Below are 20,739 nucleotides of genomic sequence, written 5' to 3'. Positions count from 1 at the left end.
ACCTGTCAAGGATCACTCTGCGCCAATGCTCTTAGCCAAAAGGCCTAGAGCCACTGCACCGTTCCTGGAAGTACTGCAATACCAGGTTCGTGCCATGGAGGTGGATGGGTCAGGTCCCCCACACACCTCCGTGGAGGTGGATGGGTCAACCCTCCCCACCCACCTCCTGTTTCCAAAAAAGCAAGCATATACCTTCCTGACCAGGGAGAAACCACCCGGAGGTCATGGTGGCTGATCAGAAACGGTACTACACTTGATCTTAGCCAAAAGGCCGAGAAGCGAAAGGTTCAGGTAGTTGCAAGACTTCTTCGTCATCTGCATTTTCCTCCTCATTATCATCAGCCACTCTCACCTCAGGTGGGTCTTCTACTACCATCTGCTGCTGCCTTATGATGGCTAAGGTGAGCAGCATGCAGCACACAACAGTGAACTGACCGACAATCTCTGGGGAGTACAGCAAGTACCCTCCGGAATGGTCCAGGCATCGGAAACGCTGTTTCAAAATGGCAACAGTTCTTTCTATTATACTGTGCGTCGCAATGTACGACATGTTGTATTGACGATCAGCTTCTGTCCGGGTTACGTGTAGGGGCTTGATGAGCCAGGTGACGAGGCCATACCCTTTGTCTCCCAGTAGCCAGCTCTGCCCTTCTGGCTGCTGCTGAAACATGGCAGATATAGCGCTCTCGCATAGGACGAGCGCATCATGGGTGCTCCCAGGGTATATCGCATCAACTGACATGATGCGATGCATTAATGGAGTGGAAGCCTTTTCTGCTCCAAAGGTGCTTGCAAGGCAATGTGGGTACAATCAATGCAGCCCTATACCTTTGGGAAGCCATCAATCCTGGAGAAGCCCACAGCCCTGACACTCATTGCCTGGCCGGTCGTGGGGAACTTGATGTAGTTATTCCTCTGGGCATATAGTGCAGCAGGCACCTGCCGAATGCAGACATGTGTTGCATGATGCAAAATGGCGCACACATCCCCAGTTGTAGCTTGGAAAGATCTGCATGCATAGAATGAAAGTGCAGCTGTAACCTTCACTTCAACTGACAAAGCAGTCCTCCTGACACTTATCGGTTGCAGGTCTGCATTTACAACTCACAGATCTCAGTTACAACCTCTTTGTGAAAACGCAGCCTTCTGACACAGTCTGCATCACTCAGGTGAAGGTACGAACGCCTATCTCGATATACCTGGCATGGGTAAGGCCTCATGTGATGCAGGCTTGCACAAGGTATGGCATTGCCAGTATTGCAAGAAGCTCAAAATGGCAGGCAGGCAAGACAAGAGGCCCAACATTGGTCATGACTTGCATCAATTTTTTGGGAGTAAGTTTTTTCTGGCGTAAGTTAGAAAATGCCATTTTCCCCCCAAAATTTGCTCCAGAGTAAGTCAGTTAGGTAAGTTTTTTTTTAAGGCCAATTTTTTTTCAAAAGGGGGCGTTCCCAGACAGTTTGGGCCATTTATGCCACTTTGGCCAGCAAAAATCGTACTCCAAATCCACTTAGGTCAGTGTATGTGGCCAGCTCTGAAAAATCTTGCGGGCAGTTAAGAAAAAGCAGCGCACATTCGGCAGACAATAGGGCAGGGATAGGGGAGGGAAGGGAACTGGAGAGGACCTCAACCACCAAGCACCAAATATTAAGGAAAAGCTCAAACCATTAGAAGTAAATCCTACCTTATCTTTAAAGTCTGCCCGGGAAAGGCACCAAAACTCTCCTCCTCCCCCCCGCAAAACTCTCCTCCTCCCCCCCGCAAAACTCTCCTCCTCCCCACCGCCCAATCAAAAGTTTCAAGCACAGCCACTAAATAAAAAGTAAAAGCAAAGTCCTTACCTGCCCTGGAACTCAGCGGGCCGGCCAGTGTGGGAGTCCACTCGGCCGGGGATAGGGTGCGGCGAGATCGGGTGTCCCTTCGGCCCGGGATAGGGGCTGCGAACACCGGGTCCTGCCCACTGGATGCGCTGGGAGTGCAGGAGCATGCGCGTAGCTCTCACTGAGCATGCGTGCAGGTGCCGGCAGTGCTTTCTGCACTGGCCTGTTGCTCCGCCCCCTCCTTCAGCCTTCATGCTACGCCACGTCTCCGGGGACTCCGAAGAGCGGCCAGGATGGGACCTTTTTATTCTGGCACCCTTTCTAGCGTGCAAAGTCGGCGCGCTTCAGGTCAGTACGCTGAAAAAAGGGGTTGGGCAAGGTTGGGCCCATGGTTCTTTGTTCTCTCTCCCCACAGGTCTGTATGGACCACACCCAGGTCTGAGTAGGCGCAGTGATCGAGAACCCCCACCACCCCTCCCCCCCAACCCCCGGGTTACATTTGATGCATAGTGCAATCTTGTGATGCTTTCCGTATGCCTTCCACAGGCCCCCACCCACCCGGGCTTGATTTGATGGGTAGTGCAGGCTTTTGATAGAAACATAGACATAGAAACATAGAAAATAGGTGCAAGAGTAGGCCATTCGGCCCTTCGAGCCTGCACCACCATTCAATATGATCATGGCTGATCATTCACCTCAGTACCCCTTTCCTGCTTTCTCTCCATACCCTTTGATCTCTTTAACCGTAAGGGCCACATCTAACTCCCTTTTGAATATATCTAATGAACTGGCCTCAACAACTTTCCGTGGTAGAGAATTCCACAGGTTCACAATTCTCTGAGTGAAAAAGTTTCTCCTCATCTTGGTCCTAAATGGCTTACCCCTTATCCTTAGACTCTGACCCCTGGCTCTGAACTTCCCAAACATTGGGAACATTGTTCCTGCATCCAACCTGTCCAATCCCTTCAGAATTTTATATGTTGCTATGAGATCCCCTCTCATTCTTCTAAATTCCAGTGGATATGAGCCCAGTCATCTAGTCATTCTTCATATGTCAGTCCTGCCATTCTGGGAATCAGTCTGGTGAACCTTCGCTGCACTCCCTCAATAGAAAGAATGTCCTTCCTCAGATTAGGAGACCAAAACTGTACACAATATTCCAGGTGTGGCCTCACCAAGGCCCTGTACAACTGCAGTAAGACCTCCTTGCTCCCATACTCAAATCCTCTCGCTATGAAGGCCAACATGCCATTTGCCTTCTGCACCACCTGCTGTACCTGCATGCCAACTTTCAATGACTGATGTACCATGACACCCAGGTCTCGTTGCACCTCCCCTTTTCTTAATCTGTCACCATTCAGATAATATTCTGCCTTCCTGTTTTTGCCACCAAAGTGGATAACCTCACATTTATCTACATTATACTGCATCGGCCATGCATTTGCCCACTCATATATCCTGTCCAAGTCACCCTGCAACCTCTTAGCATCCTCCTCACAGCTCACACTGCCACCCAGCTTAGTGTCATCTGCAAACTTGGAGATATTACATTCAATTCCTTTGTCAAAATCATTAATATATATTGTAAAGAGCTGGGAGCCCAGCACTGAACCTTGCGGTACCCCCACTAGTCACTGCCTGCCATTCTGAAAAGGACTCGTTTATTCCTACTCTTTGCTTCCAGTCTACCAACCAGTTCTCTATCCACGTCAGTACATTACCTCCAATACCTTGTGCTTTAATTTTGCACACTAATCTCTTATGTGGGACCTTGTCAAAAGCCTTTGGAAAGTCCAAATACACCACATCCATTGGTTCTCCCTTGTCCACTCTACTAGTTATATCCTCAAAAAATTCTAGAAGATTTGTCAAACATGATTTCCCTTTCATAAATCCATACTGACTTGGACCGATCCTGTTACTGCTTTCCAAATGCACTGCTATTTCATCTTTAATAATTGATTCTATCATTTTCCTCACTACCAAAGTCAGGCTAACCGTTCTATAATTTCCTATTTTCTTTCTCCCTCCTTTTTTAAAAAGTGGGGTTACATTAGCTACCCTTCAATCCAGAGGAACTGATCCAGAGTCTATAGAATGTTGGAAAATGATCACCAATGCGTCCACTATTTCTAGGGCCACTTCCTTAAGTACTCTGGGATGCAGACTATCAGGCCCTTCAATCCCATCAATTTCCCTAACACAATTTCCTGACTAATAAGGATTTCCTTCAGTTCCTCCTTCTCGCTAGACCCTCAGTCCCTAGTATTTCTGGAAGGTTATTTGTGTCTTCCTTAGTGAACACAGAACCAAAGTATTTGTTCAATTGGTCTGCAAACTTGGAGATATTACATTCAATTTCTTTGTCTAAATCATTAATGTATATTGTAAATAGCTGGGAGCCCAGCACTGAACCTTGCGGTACCCCACTAGTCACTGCCTGCCATTCTGAAAAGGACCCGTTTATTCCTACTCTTTGTGTCATGTATGTAACCATCATGCAACAGTAAATTTCATTTAACTGTAACCTTCATGCAACTCCTGTATACTGTAGAAATGCACACCCTGACCACAGGGAATGAACTTGTGGGAGACACTCCTCACCTGGGTTTCCAGGTATAAAAGGGGAGGTCCCACCCAGGGTCAGCACTCCTTGGTCCTGGCAATAAAGGTTAAGGTCACCTAGTGACTGTCTGCAGTACATGCCTCGTGTGATTTTGTAGTAAGGTGCAGGGACACCACACTTTGCTTCCAGTCTGCCAACCAGTTCTCTATCCACATCAATACATTACCCCCAACACCATGTGCTTTAATTTTGCACACTAACCTCTTGTGTGGGACCTTGTCAAAAGCCTTTGGAAAGTCCAAATACACCACATCCACTGGTTCTCCCTTGTCCACTCTACTAGTTACATCCTCAAAAAATTCTAGATTTGTCAAGCATGATTTCCCATTTCTTTGTTCCCCATTATAAATTCACCTGATTCTGACTGCAAGGGACCTACATTTGTCTTCACTAATTGTTTTCTCTTCACATACCTATAGAAGCTTTTGCAGTCAGTTTTTATGTTCCCTGCAAGCTTACTCTCAAAGTCTATTTTCCCCCTCCTAATTAACCCCTTTGTCCTCCTTTGCTGAATTCTAAATTTCTCCCAGTCCTTAGGTTTGCTGCTTTCTCTGGCCAATTTATATGCCTCTTCCTTGGATTTAACATTATCCCTAATTTCCCTTGTTAGCCATGGTTGAGCCACCTTCCCCGTTTTATTCTTACGCCAGACAGGGATATACAATTGTTGAAGTTCATCCATGTGATCTTTAAATGTCTGCCATTGCCTATCCACCGTCAACCCTTTTAGTATCATTCGCCAGTCTATCCTAGCCAATTCACGTCTCATACCATCGAAGTTACCTTTCTTTAAGTTCAGGACCCCTAGTCTCTGAATTAACTGTGTCACTCTCCATCTTAATGAAGAATTCTACCATATTATGGTCACTCTTCCCCAAGGGGCCTCGCACAACAAGATTGCTAATTTATCCTCTCTCATTACACAAGACCCAGTCTAGGATGGCCAGCTCACTAATTGGTTCCTTGACATATTGGTCTAGAAAGCCATCCCTTATATATTCCAGGAAATCCTCCTCCACCGTATTGCTACCAGTTTGGTTAGCCCAATCAATATGTAGATTAAAGTCACCCATGATAACTGCTGTACCTTTATTGCACGCATCCCTAATTTCCTGTTTGATGTCATCCCCAACCTCACTACCACTGTTTGGCAGTCTGTACACAACTCCCACTAGCGTTTTCTGCCCTTTGGTGTTCCGCAGCTCTACCCATACAGATTCCACATCATCCAAGCTAATGTCCTTCCTTACTATTGTATTAATCTCCTCTTCAACCAGCACTTCTACCCCACCTCCTTTTCCTTTCTGTCTATCCTTCCTGAATATTGAATACCCCTGGATGTTGAGTTCCCAGCCTTGGTCACCCTGGAGCCACGTCTCTGTAATCCCAATTACATCATAACCGTTAACAGCTATCTGCGCATTCAATTCATCCATTTTATTACGAATGCTCCTTGCATTGAGACACAGAGTCTTCAGGCTTGTTTTTTTAACACTCTTTGTCTTTTTCGAATTATATTGTAATGTGGTCGTTTTTGATTTTTGCCTTTGATTTCTCTGCTCTCCACCTTTCCTTATCTCCTTTCTACCTTTTACTTCTGCCCCTATTTTACTTCCATCTGTCTCCCTGCATAGATTCCCATCCCCCTGCCCTCCCCAATAGCACTAGTTTAAACCCTCCCCAACAGCACTGGCAAACACTCCCCCCAGGACATTGGTTCAGATCCACCTGGTCTCGGATGCAAGACCCATCCATCACAAAGCCCGGGGGGCAGCCCTGTACATGATGAGGGAGAAAGCCAAATTCAAACTGGACAGACTCCAACGTGAACGGGTCTGTTGTGTATGGAGAAAGAGTCAGACTGAACACTGTAAAGTAAAGTGTGACCTTAGTCTTTTATTGCAGGTCTCCAGAGTGCCTCTCCAACCTGTGAAGCCTTATTAAATACCTGTGCTCCCAAGGGATTATGGGGTCCCTTGGGACTCTGGGGAATGAGCCCTCTGTTGGCTGTACAGAGTAAATACAAGTCCACATATATAACAGGGTCATTTCACCGATCGAATTTAACGAATGGGCTAGTCCCATTGTTTCTGTGCTGAAGAGTGATGACAGAGTGATGCGGAGACTACAAGGTTACGATCAACCGAGTTTCGAAACAGGATCAGTACCCGTTACCAAAGGTTTATGACCTGTTTGCAACGCTAGCCGGGGGAAAGTGGTTCACCAAATTGGATCTGATGTCGGCTTATATGACACATGAGCTTGTCGAATCATCAAAGAAACTTACGTGCTGCAATACGCATAAAGGACTGTTCATTTCCAACAGGTGTCCTTTCGAAATTCGCTTGGCTGCAGCCATATTTCAGAGAAACATGGAGAATTTACTGAAGTCCGTCCCTAGAACCATGATGTTCCAAGGCGATATTCTGGTCACAGGTCGTGACACTGCCGAACACCTGCACAACCTGGAAGAGGTTATACGTCGTCTGGACAAAGTGGGGCTCAGGCTGAAATGTTCAAAGTGCATCTTTATGGCACTGGAAGTCGAATTCCTGGGAAGGAAGATTGCTGCAGACGGCATCAGACCTACGGACTCGAAAAAAGAGGCCATCAAAAATGCACCCAGACCCCAGAATGTGACGGAGCTGCGTTCATTCCTTGGTCTTCTCAACTACTTGGGTAATTTCTTACCTAAATTGAGCACATTATTAGAGCCACTGCACATGCTGCTCAGAATAGGCGACCATTGGGTTTGGGGTGTATCTCAAGACAGGGCCTTCAAGAAGGCTAGAAATCTGTTTTGTTCCAACAAATTGCTGGTACATTATAACCCGTGCAAGCGTTTAGTATTGGCCTGTGATGCTTCATCACATGGGGTTGGTTGCGTGCTCCAACAATCCAATGAATCAGGCAAACTACAACCCATTGCGTAAGCATTGAGAAGCATGTCTAAAGTGGAAAGAGCCTACGGCATGGTAGAGAAAGAAGCTTTAGCCTGCGTAAATGGGGTTAAAAAGATGCACCAGTATCTGTTTGGGCTTCGTTTTGAGCTTGAAACCGATCACAAGCCGCTCATATCTTTATTTTCAATACCAACGCGTCGTCCCGCATCCAGAGATGGGCACTGACATTATCTGCCTATGATTATGTCATTCGCCATAGACCTGGCAGCGAGAATTGTGCCGATGCATTGAGCCGTTTACCGTTGCCCACGCCGGAGGTGGAAACGCCACAGCCTGCAGATCTACTGTTGGTCATGGATGTCTTTAAGAGTGAAGGTCGCCTGTCACTGCTCAACAAGTTTGGACCTGGACCAGCCAGGATCCGATCTTATCGGTTGTAAAACGTTGTGTCTTTCGTGGTGATTGGTCAGTCATTCCCAGGAAGTGGGTGATGAGAGCAAACCTTACAACAGTCGCAAAGATGAACTATCCATTCAATCTGATTGTTTGCTATGGGGTAATCGTGTTGTTGTGCCCTTGAAAGGCAGGGAGAGATTTGTACGGATTTACACTGTACCCATCCCGGTATTGTGATGATGAAGGCCATTGCCAGGTCTCATGTTTGGTGGCCTGGCATTGACTCTGATTTGGAGTCATGTGTGCATCAGTGCAACACTTGCATGCAGTTAAGCAATGCACCAGTGGAATCTGCGTTAAGTCTGTGGTCGTGGCCATCCAAACCATGGTCGAGGATCCACATCGACTATGCGAGTCCTTTCCTGGGAAAAATGTTTTTGGTGGTGGTGGATGCGTATTCCAAATGGATAAAATGTGTAATCATGTCATCCAGCACATCCACAGCCACCACTGAGAGCCTTCGTGCCATGTTCGCCACTCAAGGTCTGCCCAACATCGTTGTGAGCGACAACGGATCGTGTAAGGTCAGCACCATTTAAATCTGCGTCCAATGGTCAAGCGGAGCGGGCCGTCCAAACCATCAAGCAAAGCCTGAAACGTGTAACTCACGGTTTTTTGCAGACTCGCTTGTCACGCATACTGCTTAGTTACAGGACAAGACCCCACGCGATTACCGGGGTCCCCCCTGCTGAACTGTTGATGAAGAGAGGACTCAAGACCAGGCTCTCGCTTGTCCACACTGATCTTAACGATCATGTCGAAAACAGACATCAACATCAGCAGTGGTATCATGATCGCACTGCCGTGTCGCGCGACATCTCTATTAATGATCCTGTGTATGTGCTAAATTATGGTCAAGGCCCCAAGTGGGTCACTGGCACTGTTACGGCCAAGGAGGGTAACAGGGTGCTTATTGTCAGGCTCACTAATGGGCAAACATGCAGGAGGCACATTGATCAGATGAAAGTGCGGCACATAGAAGAACCGGAACAGCTTGAAAAAGACACCATCAATGACCAACCGATTCATATTCAGCCATCAGAAGACCCTGATGTTGTCAATGAATCTGGACCTTCAATCCCCAAAATGGACACTGCCACTCCCATTAGATCGGCTACCCAGCCTCAAGTCATGAATGACTCAGAGAGCTCACCCAGATCTGGAATTGAACTGAGACAATCAACTAGGGAGCGGAAAGCCCCGGACCATCTCAATTTGTAAATAGGACTGATACCAAGATTTTTGGGGAGTGATATAATGTATGTATGCCTGGGTTTACCTGCCACCAGGGGAAGTGACTGTCGGAGGTCATTGGGCCACAGACACACACGTGCAGCCCTTGTATATAAAGAAAGCCTCCGTGTTATTCCTCACTTTTAGAGCTAATAAAGTAGTCAGGTCGCACCTGATTGAGTTCACGGAACTAAGTCTATTGAGTTATTGCATACGCAACACCCCCCGCTCTCCCCCCTGCCTCCCCGCCCGCCGGCTCGGTGATGTCACCTGCAAAGAGCTGCAACGACATGGAGTGCAGTTGGAAGATGGGCTGGAGAGTCAGAAACTGGGATGTCTGTAATCAAGGGGGCTCAGGAGTCAGGGAGTCGAGGGGGGGCTGTGAAACGGGGGGCCTCTGAAATGGGGAGGTTCCTCCATTTCCCCTCTTTCCCCACCCTCAGTTTCCCCTCTCCCCCTCCCTCAGTTTCCCTGCCCTCAGTTTCCCCTTGCCCCCTCCCTCAGTTTCCCCTCTTTCCCTGCCCCCATTTTCCCCTTTTCCCCACCCTCGATTTCCGCTCCCTTGGTTTCCCCTCTCCCCCTCCTTTGGTTTCCCTTCTCAATTTCACCTCTTTCCCTGCTCACGGGTGGCCTCCTGGTTCTTGGAGCTGCTTGCCGAAACCACGAGCAAAGATACTCAACACAGGGGACTTAAGCTTTATAAAGTAAAGTAATTGCATTTGTTGAGGTCATGTGATCAGATATAATGTGATCAGCATGTCACATGATCATACCTCCAGGAATGCCTCCAAGCAAAGTTGGCAATCCTAGTTACAGATAAAGATTCCCCAAAAAAACATCCATGGAGTCTTCTTCACCCTTCAAATCCAGGTAGCACCATTGACATCCACAAGATTAACAAGCTACTGAAGAGGTCAAGTTATTGGAGAGGTCTATTTATTTTGTAAGATTAAAATCACAGGTCACACACAGATACCCAAAGTTTCTTCGGATTTGTAAGGTATTTTACTAAAGAGCTACAATTTTTACGCATAATCAGATATTACATACGGTTAAGATACAACCCGTGACAGTTGAGAGCGATCTACGCAGAGCGAAATGACCGTACGGATGCACAAACAGACGGATGTACGGCGAGGCAGAGCAGTGGTCTCGGATTGGTGGATCCTTGCAGCCTGCGGTTGTTCCTTGAGCTGCAGGAGGTGTTAGAAACATAGAAACATAGAAAAAATGTGCAGGAGCAGGCCATTCGGCCCTTTGAGCTGCACCACCATTCAGTATGATCATGGCTCATCATGCAACTTCAGTACCCCATTCCTGCCTTCTCTCCATACCCCCTGATCCCTTCAGCCGTAAGGGCCACATCTAACTTCCTTTTGAATATATCTAACGAACTGGACGCAACAACTTTCTGTGGTAGAGAATTCCACAGGTTCACCACTCTCTGGGTGAAAAGGTTTTTCCTCATCTCGGTCCTAAATGGCTTACCCCTTATCCTGAGACTATGTCCCCTGGTTCTGGAACTCCCCAGCATCGGGAACATTCTTTCTGCATCTAACCTGTCCAGTCCCGCCAGACTTTTATATGTTTCTATGAGATCCCCTCTCATTCTTCTAAATTCCAGTAAATATAAGCCTAGTCGATCCAGTCTTTCTTCATATGTCAATCCTGCCATCCCGGGAATCAGTCTGGTGAACCTTCGCTGTACTCCCGCAATAGCAAGAATATCCATCCTCAGATTAGGAGACCAAAACTGCACACAATATTCAAGGTGTGGCCTCACCAAGGCCCTGTACAACTGCAGTAAGACCTCCCTGCTCCGATACTCAAATCCTCTCGCTATGAAGGCCAGCAAGCCGTTAGCCAGCATTGACCCACCTCAGAGGTTAAGACGTAACCAAGTGTTAGGCTATTCAGCCAGCATTCATCCATCCTGAGAAAGCCTCCGCCGCTACCTGCCTGTTTTTCCCTCTTGGTCACCCATTTTGATATTTTATTTTAATGGTAATATGTCCTTACTATACAGTACAAATGCACATGAGGCCCATACTTGAGAGAAGGTCACTCTGTGACCAGTAACCTTTATCAGCCAGCACTGAAGTGCAGAAGGTGGGTGGAGCTTCCCCTTTTATACCTGAAAGTCCAGGTTAGGCGTGTCTCCCACAAGTTCACCACCTAGTGGTCAGTGTTCTCACGGTGTACAACTTAGGTCAGTTTATACATGGATTACAATGACAGTTGAATACATGACATCACCTCTGCCCCCCACCACCCCCCCCGCAAAGTCTTATTGGGATCACAGATTGAGTCTCTCTGATGGTTTACGCTCCCTTGTAGAGCGCCTGAGTTGGGGCTTCGGTTGTTGGGCGCTGGCCTGAGTGTTTGCTGTTTGCGGTGCCTCAGGCCTGTCCGGACTGCCCACAGTGACTGGGCTCTCCTCCACTTGGTTCCGGTGTTCGATCACCTGTGGTGGAGTGAACTCTACATCATGTTCTTCCTCTGTTTCTTCTGTGGGGTTGCTGAACCTCCTTTTTGTTTAATCCACATGTTTGCGGCAGATTTGATCATTGGTAAGTTTAACTACCAGAATCCTATTCCCCTCTTTAGCAATCATGGTGCCTGCAAGCCATTTGGGCCCTGCAGCGTAGTTGAGGACAAAGACAGGGTCATTGACATCAATACATCGCGCCCTCGCATTCCCATCAAGGCAGTCACATTGTGACCGGCGCCTGCTCTCAACAATTTCTTTCATGGTGGGGTGTATAAGGAATAACCTGGTTTTGAGCGTCCTTTTCATTAGCAGCTCTATGGGTGGAACCCCTGTGAGCAAGTGTGGTCGGAATCTATTGGCCAACAGGAGGCGTGATAAGCGGCTTTGTAGGGAACCCCCTTGGATTCTGAGCATTCCCTCTTTGATTATCTGCACTGCTCGTTCCGCCTGGCCGTTTGAGGCCAGCTTGAACGGTGCCGTTCTGACATGGTTGATACCATTTCCTGCCATGAAGTCCTGGAATTTAATGCTTGTAAAGCACGGGCCATTGGCGCTGACCAAGACATCCGGTAAACCATGGGCGGCGAACATTGCCCGTAGACTTTCTACCGTGGCAGAGGATGTGCTTGAATTGAGAATGTCACACTCGATCCATTTGGAGTAGGCGTCTACCACAACAAAAACATTTTTCCCATGAAAGGACCTGCGTAGTCCACATGGATGCGTGACCATGGCTTGGGGCAAGGGGCTAAGGTGGGCTTCCCTGGGCGCATTGCCCATCTGGGCACACGTGTTGCACCAGCGAACACAAAGTTCCAGGTCTGCATCTATCCCTGGCCACCAAACATGTGACCTGCCTTCATCATGACAATGTGCTCATTGTGGAGTTCTCGGATAAACACCTCTCTGCCCATCTGGGCATGACTACTCGGTTTCCCCATAGTAGGCAATTGGCCTGAATCGAGAGTTCATCCGTGCGCCTGCGAAATGGTTTAAATTCCTCAGGGCATGCCCCTTACATGGCTGCCCAGTCCCCATTCAGGACACATTTCTTGACTAAAGACAGTAGCAGGTCTCTATTTGTCCAGACTTTGATCTGACGGGCTGTCACGGGTGAGCCTTCACTTTCGAAAGCTTCAACAGCCATAACCATCTCAGCAGCATGCTCGGTTGCCCCCTCGGTGGTAGCTAGTGGGAACCTGCTGAGTGCATCGGCGCAGTTTACAGTGCCCAGTCTGTGCCGAATTGTACAGTCATAGGCAGCTAACATGAGTGCCCACCTCGGGATGCGGGTTGATGCATTTGCATTTATGGCCTTGTTGTCGGCCAAAAGGGACGTTCGGGGTTTGTGATCTGTCTCCAGCTCAAATTTCCTGCCAAACAGTTACTGGTGCATTTTTTTTACTGCATATACACATGCAAGCGCTTCCTTTTCTATCATCCCGTAGCCCCTTTCTGCCTGGGACAGACTTCGGAGGCATAAGCTACCGCTGTAACTGACCCTTGGCATTAACATGCTGCAACACACACCCGACCCCATAGGACGACGCATCGCATGTTAAAACTAGTTTCTTACATGGGTCATATAGCGTTAACAGATTGTTGGAGCACAACAAATTGCATGCTCTATCAAAAGCCCTTTCCTGGCTGTCCGCCCAGACCCAATCGCGACCTTTGCGTTGGAGCACGTGTAGCGGCACTAACAGCGTGCTCAATTTGGGAAGAAAGTTACCAAAATAGTTCAGGAGCCCCAGGAACGAACGCAACTCCATTGTATCAACATACATTCTTTTAAAAACATTTTTATAACCATCTAAAAATCTAAAAATTGTGTCCGAATCCATTTCATCATGGACTCGAGCTTTACGTGATCACAGTACTAAACAGCTCCTTTACTAGAAGCACTTCGTCAACAATAAAAGAATTGTCATGCATCGTAAATTCTTCGAAACTCACATGATACAATAATCTTTATGACTGCTGTGAAAGAATAATTGGTTGTATGTTTGGGAAATTCCCGTGAGGTAGAATGAGGAACTCCTTATGTTCCTGTATGAACTCTCTCTGCCAGCACTGAGGGTGATTTTGCAATTTACTGGACTTTTGTTGTTGTTCAGTAAAACATGTAAGACTTGTCCGGACTCCTCATAATATTCTCATGATTAATCACATTTCATGTGAAAGTGTTGTCATGAGGGGTTTGTCATAAAAGCACCAGCACGTTTGTCTGGTAGCTTTGGATCTGCCTAATGTCTCATAATCTGCATAGGATAACACCTGATTCTTGTCAGTGAGAGAATCCAGGGATCTAAATGATACGTAAATAAGTAAGAAATCCAATGACTGCCTACTACCTTCTCACTATTTTTTAAATTCTTTATATAATGCAGGCAGTGTTTATATTTATTATTAATGCTGGTAAGAGTTGCCTTTGGCTTCAGCAGATTTAGAGTGCCAAAAACATAACTGGACCAGCCACATAAATACTGTGGCTACAAGAGCATGGCAGAGGCTGGGTATTCTGTGGCAAGTGTCTCACCTCCTGACTCCCCAAAGCCTTTCCACCATCTACAAGGCACAAGTCAGGAGTGTGATGGAATATTCTCCAGTTACCTGGATGAGTGCAGCTCCAACAACATACAAGAAGCTCGACACCATCCAGGACAAAGCAGCCCACTTGATTGGCATCCCATCCACCACCTTCAACATTTAGGGGGAGCAATTTGCAACGCCCCCACGCGGTGCTAATGGGCACAAATGATTACTTGCCCGGAGGGGGCACTACAGGCTCCCACGAAATTGTGCAGGAGTAAGCGGAGGTACAAACCGGCAGCACCCCACGCCCGCCAGTAGCGCCCCAAGCCACTGCGCCACTGATGGTGACGTCATCACCATGCGCAGTGACCTGCTTTCACTCCGGAGCGAAAATTGGGCAGCCTCCCATGAGGCCGCCGTGGGAGATGTTCGCACCAGCCTCGTGGTTCACGAATCGGGCCGCACTCTGCTCGCGGGGCAAAAAGTGAAAGGAAGGTGCGTGCCATTTTTTTTAAATTGCTGACTTACCGGTCAGGCCTCTCGCTGATGATTCTGCAGGGTCCGTGCCGCGATGGTGCAACCCGGCACTCTGCCGCTGTGGTGGTGTCATGGTGGCCCCCGCCCCACTGCACAGTTTGCAGTGTGCCCTCCCCTTTAAGGGAAGGGGAGGGTCCTGTTGTCCCACCAGTGCTACACAGTGCTCCGCGTAGCACTGGAAAATTTGCGCGCGTATCGCCCCGGTCCCGCCCGAGAGGAAGTGGCACGCCTGACATTGCGCTCCACTTCCTCTCGGGGGCGGTAACCCCAATTTCACAGCTGGAGCGGGACTTCTGTGCCGGACATAGGAATTTCTGCCTCGCCTCGGTTACCACCCCCAAACGGGGAGTTGCCGAATTTCGGCCACTCAGTCCCTGCACCACCGGTGCACCGTGGATACAGTGTGTCCAATCTACACGATGCACTGCAGCAACTCACCAAGGATCCTTTGAAAGAACCTCCCAAACTCACAACCTCTACCATCTAGCAGGATAAGGGCAGCAGGCGCATGGGAACACCACCACCTCCAAGGTCCCCTCCACATCACACATCATCCTGACTTGGAAATATATTGGCGTTCCTTCATTGTCGCTGGGTCAAAATCTTGGCATGTGTGGTATTTTTATATGAAAGATAGAACTTGCATTTATATAACACCTTTCACATCCTCTGGATATCCTGAAACACTTCACAGCCGTTGAATTACTTTTAAAACGTAGTTACTGTTGTTACGTAGGCAAATGTGGTAGCCGATTTGTTCAACAGCAAGGTCCCACAAGCTGCAATGAGATGAATACTCGGTGATTCTGTTTCATGGTGTTGGCTAGGGGAGAATATTGGCCAGAACACCGCAAGAACATTTCGGCTCTGCTGTGGGAGTTTTTGCATTTACTTTAACTTCTCAGCCAGAGCCGGTGTAAGAATGCTTAGGACCCAGGGCACCAAGAACATTTGGAGTTCCTCTGCACCCACCCCATCCCTCACCCCATCCATTGAAACACTAAACATTAAAATGCAGGAAGGAATAGGCCTGCAGAGTGTTTACATAGAAACATAGAAAATAGGTGCAGGAGTAGGCCATTTGGCCACCATTCAATATGATCATGGCTGATCATTCACCTCAGTACCCCACCCCAGCCTTCTCTCCATACCCCTTGATCCCTTTAGCCGTAAGGGCCACATCTAACTCCCTTTTGAATATATCTAATGAATTGGCCTCAACAACTTTCTGTGGTAGAGAATTCCACAGGTTCACCACTCTCTGAGTGAAGAAGTTTCTCCTCATCTCGGTCCTAAACGGCTTACCCCTTATCCTTAGACTGTGACCCCTGGTTCTGGACTTCCCCCAACATCGGGAACATTATTCCTGCATCTAACCTGTCCAAGCCCGTCAGAATTTTATATGTTTCTATGAGATCCCCTCTCATTCTTCTAAATTCCAGTGAATATAAGCCTAGTCGATCCAGTCTTTCTTCATATGTCAGTCCGGCCATCCCGGGAATCAGTCTGGTGAACCTTCGCTGCACTCCCTCAATAGCAAGAATGTCCTTCCTCAGATTAGGAGACCAAAACGGTACACAATATTCCAGATGAGGCCTCACTAAGGCCCTGTACAACTGCAGTAAGATCTCCCTGCTCAAATCCTCTCGCTATGAGGGCCAACATGCCATTTGCCTTCTTCACTGCCTGCTGTACCTGGTTACACAATACATTAATGATAAAACAAATTTTAACACAAGTAACTAGAACTGTCCCTTTGCAGGGGACCCATATTTGGCTAAGGCCCATAGTACAGGCTCTTCTAAGTCCATGTACTAATTTGCCGCTGATCTCAATCAAAATGTAGCACCTCCAACAATGCAGCACTCTCTCATTACTGCACAAACCTAGATTGTGTAGTTAAATCCTAGAGTGGGGCTTGAACCCATTATCTTCTGACTCAGAGGTAAATGTGGTACCACTGAGCCAAACTGACACTGCAAAGCCCTTGCATTTGAATGCCTGAAATCTCTTCTAACTACTGGATTGTGGGCTGCGCTGTCATTTTGAGGATTGCTTATTGAAAGCTGTACTGGTGCTACTGAAGCAGTGCAAAAGTTCTCTTTATTTTTCTAAAAGTTTATTTTTTATTGAGAGGTTTTATTGGATTGCAAGCTATGCCATCCCCTCTTCTCCTACTCCTGTACTGCCTGCTCTGTGATTTTTTTTCTCTCCTCGCATTCCCAGCCCTGCTCTTTAAACACAACAACTTATATTTATATAACGGTTTTAACGTAGTGAAACGCCTCAAGGCGCTTCACAGGAGTATTATGAGATAAAAATTTGACACCGAGCCTCATACATAGAAATTAGCGCAGGTGAGCAGAAGCTTGGTCAAAGAGGTGTGTTTTAAAGAGCGTCTTGAAGGAGGAAAGAGAGGTGGAGAGGTTTAGGCAGGGTGTTCCAGAGCTTGGGGCCTCGGCAACAGAAGGCATGGCCAGCAGTAGTTGAGTGATTATAATCAGGGTGCTCAAGAGGGCAGAATTTGAGGAGCGCAGATATCTCGGGGGGTTGTGGGGCTGGAGGAGATTACAGAGATAGGAAGGAACGAGACCATGGAGCGAATTGAGAACAAGGATGAGAATTTTGAAATCGAGGTGTTGCTTAACCGGAAGCCAATGTACGTCAGCAAACACAGGGGTAATGGGTGAGCGGGACTTGCTGCAAGTTAGGAAACGGGCAGGCGAGTTTTGGATTACCTCGAGTTTACATCGGGAAGAATGTGGGAGGCCAGCCAGGAGTGCGTTGGAATAGTCAAGGATGAGGTTCAGCTGTGATGGTCCAATGCCAACACACAATATCTAAGGTCAGATATTAAGAGTGGCCATTTGGGCAAGGTAGCAGAGGGGTACTGGAACCTGTGCTCCATAATTTTGCTTGAACCAACACTTTCAAGAGAGGAGGGAGAAAACTGGAGGAGGAAATTTAGTTTGCGAGCGTGTTCAATGCTGCAACATACTCTCAGTGTTCAGATGGCTACCTAATTAGCTCTATCTTCAATCTCACAGCTTCTTTATGCAAAGCGCATTGCTCCAGATGGAATGCCTGTGGCATTGCCATCGTGACATCCCTCAGTTTGTAAAAAAAAATGCGCAAAACAGATGGTTTAACTTATATAATGTTTTAACTTAATGGATGCACTAACAAAATTGCTTTCACTCACCTGAGCATCCCTGAGTGAGCGATGTGAAAAATGTGATTTTGTAATCAGCAGCAAAGAAGTAGCAGCTGAACAAGATATACCTGCAGTAATGATTAATTCACACTCTTGAAGCAGCTGCTGAGCTGTTTCCTCCCTATTTTGAGCTGTAGAATGCAGAGTCACAGTGGAAAATAGTTGAATAACAAACATGTTAGTGAGGGACTGCTGAACCGTTACTGAGGGGCAGAAACACACCTTTGATGGGGCAGGACAAGAGAAGAAACTGTCAAGCATGGTAAGATGTCACTGGCCGCTGAGTGTTGCCTTCACTTAAAGAGAATCACAAGTTAAAACATGAATGTTAATATAAAGGCATAACAAAAGGAGGGAAAGCTGTCGCTATAAAAGATGTTTGCGAAATACGTTGAGCTGTCATAACCTTAGTGTGGATGTTTATAGGGATAACGATTACAAATTTATGCTCCTGGCATTGAATGTAACCCACTGGAAGTGCATATCATGAATTCAGCGCATCTCCTCACAATTTTCTGTGGATCGCAGTCACCCAAATTTCCAAGATGCGTACCAATGAATGATGCTATACCTGCCATGATGGGAGAGAACATACACTGCAGGAAGGAGTTTCCACTGTCCAAATCCACTATTCCACAAATCCTACAGGGCCAAAATTGCCCTCAGTGGGAAATTGGGAGGGGAGCTTCGATTTATCTCGACATTTATCGCCCAGCGGGAGTCGGAGGGAAGAACCGGAAAATGTTTAACTCTGCCACCACGACGAGGCCTACGTGGAGCCCACTGGGCCACCAGGGGGGGGTTTCGACTGGGCCAACGGCCCTCCACCCAAGAGGGATTGCCGGGCTGACTGTTGGCAGCCAGGCGAACCAGCGGCTGCCATTGTCGGGCCGACTCAGGAGGCGGCCGACAATTAAAGCAAAATGGCAGCCGCAGCGGTTCACCCTCCCCTTTAAGGGTGGCCGCACCTCCAAGCCACTGACAGCTTCCCACAGCACGAGGCGGTCGGGGGCACTGACCAGCAGTGGCCACACAACCGCAAGGCAATTTCCCCCGCGGAGCTGAAAAGGGATCACCGCCGGACAGTAAGGGGTCAGTATGCCGGGCAGGGCAGAAACTCGGGAAGCGGTGGAAACGTGTTCTCGCCGCCCCCAGCGGTTGTGGATGGGTCGGCACTGCTGCTTGCCCCCGGGCGTAAAGGCCTTACCGACCCATTAACTAGAATTTTTCTATTTAAAGATAAAACTTGCACATAAACAGGAGGGCACAGAATGAAACAGGTGATGGACCACCCCCACCCCACCCCAGACCTGAAGGTCTTCACACTGCATGAAGAATAGTGGATATTTCAGCCAGAAAAAATCGAAAAGGGATTGATTGTGTCTGTAGAGATCAGTATATGGTACGTACTACGATAATCAAATATTCTATGATTTGCACAATAACCTGCATGAACATGTTTGTGTGCGTGTGCATGATAGGCTGGCTAATGACAACGCAGTAGCCAAATGGATCAGTGTGATTTTCCACTCAAATGGAACACATAGATCAAAGAAAACCACATTGACCACAATGTACTCAAAATACACTGCCCACGTGAACACCTGCCATCAACACACCCACTCAAATCTGGTACAATCATAAATGCACACATTGCAGGAGATGTAGAAACTAACGAGAAAGAGGAAGGGGTATTGTGGATTAACATCTTCTTGCCTACGACAGAGAGAGGCGGTTGGGTAGTTTCGATCGGTCCGAAACTCAACATCACGCTACCAACTCCCACATGAGCTGCCGCCTGCCACTGAGCACATGGTGACACCAATGGCATCTGCAGTGGACTCGAATTTTACAGTCCGTGGGCATTGTAGGAGCATCTCTCATCAGTGCTCCTTCTGCTGATATGGGGGTTTTGGGCTCCAAACTTCAAGACGCAGTCTTGGCTGTCTTTAACTCACTTGAAGAATGGTGACACACTGTTGTGTATGGAGAAAGAGTCAGACTGAACAGTGTGACCTTAGTCTTTTATTGCAAGCCTCCATAAATACCTGTGCTCCCAAGGGATTATGAGATCCCTTGGGACTCCAGGGGATGAGCCCTCTGGTGGCTGTACAGAGTAAGTACAAGTCTACATATATAACACACGCAACATAATGGAAGAGGTCAGAGGCCACATAAATACCCAGTGTTTTATGTTCAGGCAGATTACTGGGTATGGTGAGGCCAATACCCTTCACCAGTAGCAGCCCTTGAGTAGCAGGTGTAACTGATTCAGTTTTAGTGATCTCAGACAAAGTCAGCAATTAAGAGAATGTAACCGTTTCTGTGATACAGACGTTTGTATCTGTAAGTAAAAATTAGAGTTCCTACCTCAGATCATTAAAAACCAAGATCAGCCAACAGAAGGTGTGCGGGTTTCTGGGAAGTCTTGAGACTGAGAGGACGAAATTTCCCTCCGCCCGAAACGGGGTGCACTTTCCATTTTTTTCAATTTTCTCCATCCCAATCCATGTGGCGGAGACTCAATCGATTTTCAGCTGATTGAATTTTTTTTTGGAGCGGGTCGGTGTTCCGGACGGCTGCGGGGCGGAGGTGCCAATGAGTCGTCAGCGTGGCGCTAACGCGTCACAATGTCCGTCCCATTCAGTTAAAGGGGTGAGCCGCTGCGAACTCTGCAGATATTTTAGTTAGGTCCACTGGGCTAGCAGGGAGTGTTTCGGCCGGGCCAGCAGCCTGGCACCCAAGAAGGCCCGGTCGAACCTGAGGGCATAATTGTCAGGCCAACCTAGCAGTCGGCCGACAATTAAAATTAAATGGAGGCTCCAGCAGCGCGTCCTCCCCTTTAAGGGCGGACACGTCGCCCAGGCACACATAGCTTCCCACCGGGGAAAACTATCATTAGCACCAACCGGCGGCAGCTCTGC

At 47.8% G+C, this 20,739-nt stretch overlaps 1 pseudogene; it reads right to left on the bottom strand.

Annotated features, from left to right (window-relative positions):
- Positions 1-48: 48 nt before the first annotated feature.
- On the bottom strand, positions 49-283 carry LOC139278860 (U2 spliceosomal RNA; annotated as a pseudogene).
- Between the last annotated feature and the right edge of the window lie 20,456 nt (positions 284-20,739).

This window comes from Pristiophorus japonicus, chromosome 1 (assembly GCF_044704955.1).
Source record: "Pristiophorus japonicus isolate sPriJap1 chromosome 1, sPriJap1.hap1, whole genome shotgun sequence".
NCBI classification, from domain to species: domain Eukaryota; kingdom Metazoa; phylum Chordata; class Chondrichthyes; family Pristiophoridae; genus Pristiophorus; species Pristiophorus japonicus.
Note: the sequence above shows the minus strand (reverse complement) of the source record. Positions and strands in the feature narration are given on the sequence as shown.